Source organism: Eucyclogobius newberryi, unplaced genomic scaffold, assembly GCF_026437365.1.
Source record: "Eucyclogobius newberryi isolate DKJ021-1_F unplaced genomic scaffold, fEucNew1.0.hap1 SCAF_21, whole genome shotgun sequence".
In the NCBI taxonomy this organism is placed as follows: domain Eukaryota; kingdom Metazoa; phylum Chordata; class Actinopteri; order Gobiiformes; family Gobiidae; genus Eucyclogobius; species Eucyclogobius newberryi.
The window spans coordinates 8634357-8641660 of NW_027315846.1; positions in this window are offsets into that span (position 1 = coordinate 8634357).

The following is a 7304-nucleotide window of genomic DNA, read 5'->3' on the forward strand; positions in this document are numbered from 1 at the left end:
CTAATCTCGACTAAAATTCTACTCTGACAATGTTCAAATCTTGGCTAAAAGCTTTGCATATGACGGATTTGAGTTGCACTCTTCTCTTTTATGTCTTCATTTGTTTTATAGTAGAAAAAGCTTCAGTTGTAGTCATCTGGACTCAGTTTGAAAAAATAGACGTTTCGACTCTCATCCAAGAGTCATTGTCAATAAAAGAATTTAGATCGAGAACTCCGATATTAATACTGTTCTGTGGTAAGACCCGCCCATTGGGAGGAGCCTTCCTGAAGTAGAAAGAGTTGTTTGTTTCAACAGAAACTCCCCCCTTGTTGAAACAAACAACTCTTTCTACTTCAGGAAGGCTCCTCCCAATGGGCGGGTCTTACCACAGAACAGTATTAATATCGGAGTTCTCGATCTAAATTCTTTTATTGACAATGACTCTTGGATGAGAGTTGAAACGTCTATTTTTTCAAACTGAGTCCAGATGACTACAACTGAAGCTTTTTCTACTATGGAACACGCCTGGACGAATGAGGGATTACACCGACATACTTCATTTGTTTTGTGATTTTGATGCATTTTTTCCATATGTGAAGCACTTCGAATTGCCTTGTGTATGAATTGTGCTCTACAAATAAACTTGCCTAAATCCCAACAGAGCACAAACCACATTTAAACTTCTCTTAAACATGTTTAGAAGAGCGAAGCATTTACCTTTCCTTTATAGGTTTGATTGAACGCAAGGGAATCAAAGTAGCTGACCTTGACACTGCCCGATCTTAATTATAGACAGAATGCAGACCAATCTTGAAATAATGCATTCATTTTATTTGTATTTTTACAGAAACATTGACTCAGCCCGGTCATGTCATATAAGATCAGATAAGATAATCCTTTATTGTCCACACATGGGGAAATTTCGGTGTTACAACGCAGTAGATACAGAGGGAAGGACAGATAACTTATAGGAAGTTTTAAGTATAAGTACAAGTTTATCTTAATAAAAGAACTCTTATAAACAAAACAAAAAACTCTTATTAACAAAACTCCTCTCATATCTTAATAGGGAATGGAGGAAATAAATAAATAAAATAAAAAGATAAAAATAGAAATAAAAAAATAAAATAAAAATAAAATATAAAAAAATAAACAAAAATAAAGTAAATAATAATAAAATAAAATAAAGTAAAAATAGCTAGCATAAGACTAATAATATAAAAAATAAAAATAATACTAATACTAATGGTAAGTAAACACTCTTATTTACCAGTTATATGCACATGAATATGGCCTTAATTGCTTTTGAGTATGACAGTATGCTTGGCTCCCTGGTGAAAAGATAAATGCCTTTCTGTGGAATATTCCTGGCAGCTGGCATTCCCATGGCAACTCCTCTGACAGAAAAGTCACACCGTACAAATTTGGAAATGTGTCCATCCTTCCAACTCCTTCCATTTGTCTGGGGCAGGATTGTGGGACTTTCCTTCCAAACAGTTATAGAAGGCACTAACTTTTATATTTTATTACATATTACATGTGTATTTCATTGTTCTTTTGTACAGACTTTGACAGTTCTGCAAAATAGCATCTTGTTTTTATGTGTGCATGAATATACTGTAAAAAATGAATGTAAATTTAATCCAAAACAGTGACACCAACAATCAAAAAGTTGCTTAATAAAGGGTGTTTTTTATGGTGGTAATTAATATAAAACACCCCTTTATAAATGCTAATATTATACACCAGGAAGAAACGCAATTACAGCTCGTCATTAAAAAACATTCAGCTCTCCCCCCGTGGCAGATGATTGATGTGTAATATATTATGTAACGGTGCACTGAGAATTAACCCAGAGATGGATAACAACGTTTGCTTCCGATTCGTATTAATGATGCCTTGACTTTATCACAGGGACTTCAAAAGAATTAGCGAAACCTCTGCCTGCATTTATAACTCATTCCAGCTCTTGCCAAAAATAAGTACATTAACACATCTCCACATCTCATCTTATATACTTATGAGTTAAAAATACATCATTATTAGATTAATATGTTTTAGCATATTATAGACAGAAATGATATCACAAAATCTTCATCTAGAAAGTGTAAGTTATGAAATGTCATTCAACCATGCTTTTATCATTCTTACTTGCGATTCATATTTCACACATTTTCTCCTATATTTTCAGTGAATTCCGCTACAGCATTTAAAATTGTTAGTCCTCTTTTGTGCAGTAATACATCATATTTAGCAGACATTTAAGTATGAATTTGCATGACTCTTCAATAATGCATATTTTGGGAAACTATTATTTGCCCAATACTGTTTATTTTTGATGGCCACAACACACAACGGCGGGAAAACGTCCATAAAAAACTCGCATTAATGTCCAGTTAATGCCCCTTAGGTCTCATTATAGTTGTCAGGTAGTTTGTGCAAGTTATGATCATTTTGACATTCAGTTTTTGTGACGTTTTGTCCTGTTGCTTTACAGCTTGGTTCCTGTAACATTATCATCGACACACATTTTGTCTTGACCAAATGTTCCTTCATCTATATCTAATGTACAAGTGCATTACATTCACTGCATGTCTCCTGAAGGGTTTCTCCAATGTTGTCGGTTTGGCTTCAGATCAGAGAAGCGAGGTCGAACTGTCAAAGTGAAATCGAAGGTTTAGATTATAATAGTCACTGAAACAAGGACATCCGGGACAATACTTAATAGCATGTGATGGCTTTCAACAATATGAATAATGTGCATGAATAAAAACTTAGTGGACGATGAACAAATAGTTTGTTAAGAATCATTCAGGCATTTCAATAAAAGGCGCTATACTTGAAAAATGTGAAAAACAGATCTAATTCATTTAAATTTGTGCTTTCCACCTCACCTACTGCATTCAGAGCATCCTAATTATTCACTGATGAGTTTATGAGCTAACAGACATTAGCATGCTAACGACACTCTTCCCGCTTAATAAAACGCTAACATTGGATGCAGAGAACAGGCTGTTGTCTCATTTTCACCCAAAATAGATGCTTTTACAATATTTCTGCACTGGAACACAACAGATTATACTTCATGACTTGCAAAAAAAAATCAGACACAGGCTCTTTAAGTATTTAATAAGCCTGAATCATTCTGAATAAACTACCGTATTTTCCAGAGTATAAGTCGCACCGGAGTATAAGTCGCACCAGCCAAAAAACGAATAATAGAGAAGAAAAAAAACATGTATAAGTTGCACTGGAGTATGAAATGCAGCTGCAAGTGTGAAAATAACAAATAATATCACATATAAATTGCTCTGGAGTATGAATATATGTGTAAGTCGCAAAACTATGAAAAAAGGTGCGACTTATAGTCCGGAAAATACTGCATTTGTTATTGTGAATTAAGTCCATGCTAAGGTTTAAATGTGTTTCTCCAAAGTCTGAACTCTGCTCAAAACAATTTATTTTACTGACACGTGATTGCAAAGCGTTAATACAATAATAAAGAGACGGTGCATGTCCTTCTCGCGTTACCGTGGTTCTCTCCTCCCACCATCCAAACACATGCATGATTTATGTAAATTGGCCACTGTAAATTGCCCCGAGGGAATAAATGTGAGAGTAATTGTTTGTCTATGACTTTGTGTTAAACCTGTGACGAGCTGGCCCCCGTGTGCCCCGCCTAAGGCCCAAAGTCACTGGGATAGGCTCCAGTCATCAGCAACTCCTAATGGAAACAAGCAGTAGAAAATTAAATGTTTTGAAATGAATGCTTGGATATGGACCTCTCAAAATAAGATAAGATGAGATAATCCTTTATTGTCCACGCATGGGGAAATTTCATTGTTGCAACGCAGGTAGATACAGAGGTAGATACAGAAGAAAATAACAGATTACTTATAGGAAGTTTGAAAAACACTCTCAATAGAAGATCTCCTATAAACAAAAACTCCTATAGACAAAACCCAACAAGGGATGGAGGGGAAAACTATTAAAGATAAAATAAATAAATAAATATACATCATTAACAATTAGAAGTGACTGAATTGAATGAGAAGTCACCGGAGTTTAAATTCGACTCTAATCTATTTTTAGCCGCTGTAGCCACAATTTTAACAAACAAACAGAGACATGGCTGCGAATCTGTGCCAACCGTCTCTGACCACAGGTAAAGTCAAGCAGAATGGACAGGTCAGAGATGGAGCTGAACCTCTAACGTTGCACTAAGGAGATAACAACTCTACCACCTGAACCAAGTACCCTGACTCTAACATATATGGCGTTTATCCCTCAAATACACATTATATCTAAGAGTTTCAGAGATGGCAAAGTAAGACTGTGACCGTGTAATAACAATCCAACACAACATATTCTGTCAAACTGGTCCTTTCCTTTTCCCAATACAGATGATACGTTGCTTTATCCATTAGCTCCGGGGCATTTCACGGGAAGGATGAGCGGACAAGTAGAAGTGTTTCCATGGTTACGGCCAAAAAGGAGAGGCCATTTTAGAGTATTGGAGTTCATTCAGTCTGGGCAGCGTCTGATCTGTAGCTGCAGTTTGGATTGGGGAAACAGGAGGGGAAAATATAGTTTGGGAGAGGAAAGCAAAAGAGAATAAAAGAGAAACGTTGGGAACATTTAGATTAACAAGTGAAAATTAACAGGACATTTGCCAAGATTAGGTCGGCATTTTATTGATCGAGAAGGGAAATCCAGAAATGCAATTATAAGATGACTGCTTTAAGGTAAGATGTAATAAAGATGTGCGATTTGGAGATTTATAAAGCAAATATACAAACACAACATATAAGACAAACTATTAGAATTAAAATGAATAAATTAGTTACATTAATCACCACAGGTTTGACTCTACAGAATGACTGACTTATGGTGCAAGTTGATATATATCATTTATCCTATTGAGAATCCTATCAGTTCTTTTTGGATTCAACAACGTGTTCAACTTTTCATGCACCACGATTAAAAATGCATAAAATATTTAAATTATAGATAGAAGCGTAGGAAGTCTGTCATCGGTGTGTATGAATAATTTAGAATTGAAAGCTACAACTTGTGTAGAACTCTGAGTATCTTTTGCAGCTTCTCCCGAGAAGAATGTTATCTAATTGATTATTATCATTTTTTTCACAATATCACTGTAGAAATAATAGGTTTACTCAGAACTTTTTGTATTTATAATTGTGCCATAATAAAGTATGATTACATGACTATTTAAGGAATGCTTAATTCATTCCTCGTGAGGGACATTTCTCTTCAGCAGTTGACACATCAGTGCTTCATGGGGCCACAGTGCAGCACTCAGGGGCCCAGCAGTGCTTGAGCTTGGCTTGGTCGGGACGTTAGCAGGAGGATTTTATCTTTTGTGCATGTTTTGTTTTGATGGGGGAAGCCAAAGTGTCCAGAGAAAACCCATCCAGGAGAAATATGCAAACTCTGGTTTATTCTTTTTGATCTTTTTTAAAATATTTTTTAGAAATGTCCTGATCTATATGTGAATATAAGACCACATGGTAATGTTAAAGAAACAATGAATAGAGTTGAATTATCGAAAAAGAGTGTTTTGCTATTTATTGTAGGATCGGAATCTGTATCAGATAATGTTGGATTTTACTGAGGAAAATAAAATGTAATTCTGTTAGTTGTTCAGAAGCTTTAAGAGTGAAGACATAAGTGGCTTCTTCAGTTCCTCTGTCATTCAGTGCCTTGTATCTTTCTGATGAGCGGCTAAACGTCTTCACTCTTGACACATTTGTTCAGTCGACAGAATTCCATTTTCTTTTACTGTGGAACTCACCTGAACGACTGAGGCGCAGACTTTTATTAACTAACTGTGCACTTTATAACCTTTCTTCTCCACGGAGACTTTATTACTTTGCCTGGAATCTTCCATAATAACATCAATCTTGAGCCTGTCCCCCCCTCTCCACAGATATGACCTGTAACTCAGCCCGATGTCTCAATAGAGATACATTTAAAGCCATATTATGTCAAACGATCCAGGCAAAGCACAGAACATCTCCATGGATACAATCATTGAGATGGACGAAGTTACATAGTGCACCTTTAATATATTCAGCCCATAGAAGCGTGAAATTGTACGAGGCTGTAATAAAAGAACAACATGAAGGAACCAGCGGAAACCACAGAGCGCGATAATGCTGATGGTGAAATGTGCTTGTTTTTGCTGAAAAGGCTCATAAACGTTGACAGGAACATGGATCATACAGATGCACAGGAACTATTAATGAACTCATCAACCTTTATAGTCCGACGTGTTCTTAATAGAAGAATAACACGCACTGAAAAGAAAACATTGGAAAATCAGCACCATATTTGCTTTTACGTGCAAATTCAGATGTGATTGATAGAGATGATGTGAAGACGTGAGAAGTGATACAAACGTTCATTAAAAGTGTCAAAATGATTTAATTCTTACTATCAATAATCCACATTAAAACATATAATTATACATATAAGGCCCCATCAGCCTCCTCAACAGGTTTGTATGTTTTTAGTTGTTGTTGTTTTGCCTAGGTTTACCCACAAAATAGCATAAAACTTTATAAAAAAAGTAAAAAATAAAAATAAAAAATGTCTCTTTCAAGGTTGGAATCTGTTGAATAAAAGTCTCCCAAAAGTTGCTGTTGCAGGAGTCACAGAACGTGCCGTAAAAAAATAAACAAATCAAAAATGTGTTCATTACTTGAATAGTTGAAATGTGGAAAAAAATGCTGAGGAATTAGAAAAGAAATAACATGTTGTGTCGAAGTATGAAGAAAGAATTTCAATCTGTTTCGACATTGGGGTGAGCAGTGCCCTTTGAGCTCTGAAAAGATGAAAAGTGTAAAATGATCTAAAGGCAGAGAATGCTTATGATTCGCAGAAAAAAAATGAAAATAAAATATGCTTTCATCTCTCAGGCGCAGAGGTGAATTATAACAACGTCTCAAGGGCAACATTGTTTTTTTGCACTGCTATTCGTATCTATTGAAGTATTATATGTACATTTTGCATGTGCGTGGCTATGAATTTGAATATATTTGTGTTTGTATGTAGTTTTGATCATTTTATCCCTGTGCTAACTGTTGAAATTGAAGCTATATATCAAGCTATCTGTACTTGGCGCTCAAATAGCTTGGTTCAATTCACTTTTTTTGGATTTGAATGTGAGCTTTGGGGACTGGATGTTTATGGAAGTCTAATCGTGGCGTCGTCAATTCAAAGTCTGAGGCCGGTTCTCATTACGGAGGAGCTGATGGAGCCGAAACGAGCGGAGCGGCGCGAGACAGAGGCATTCATCA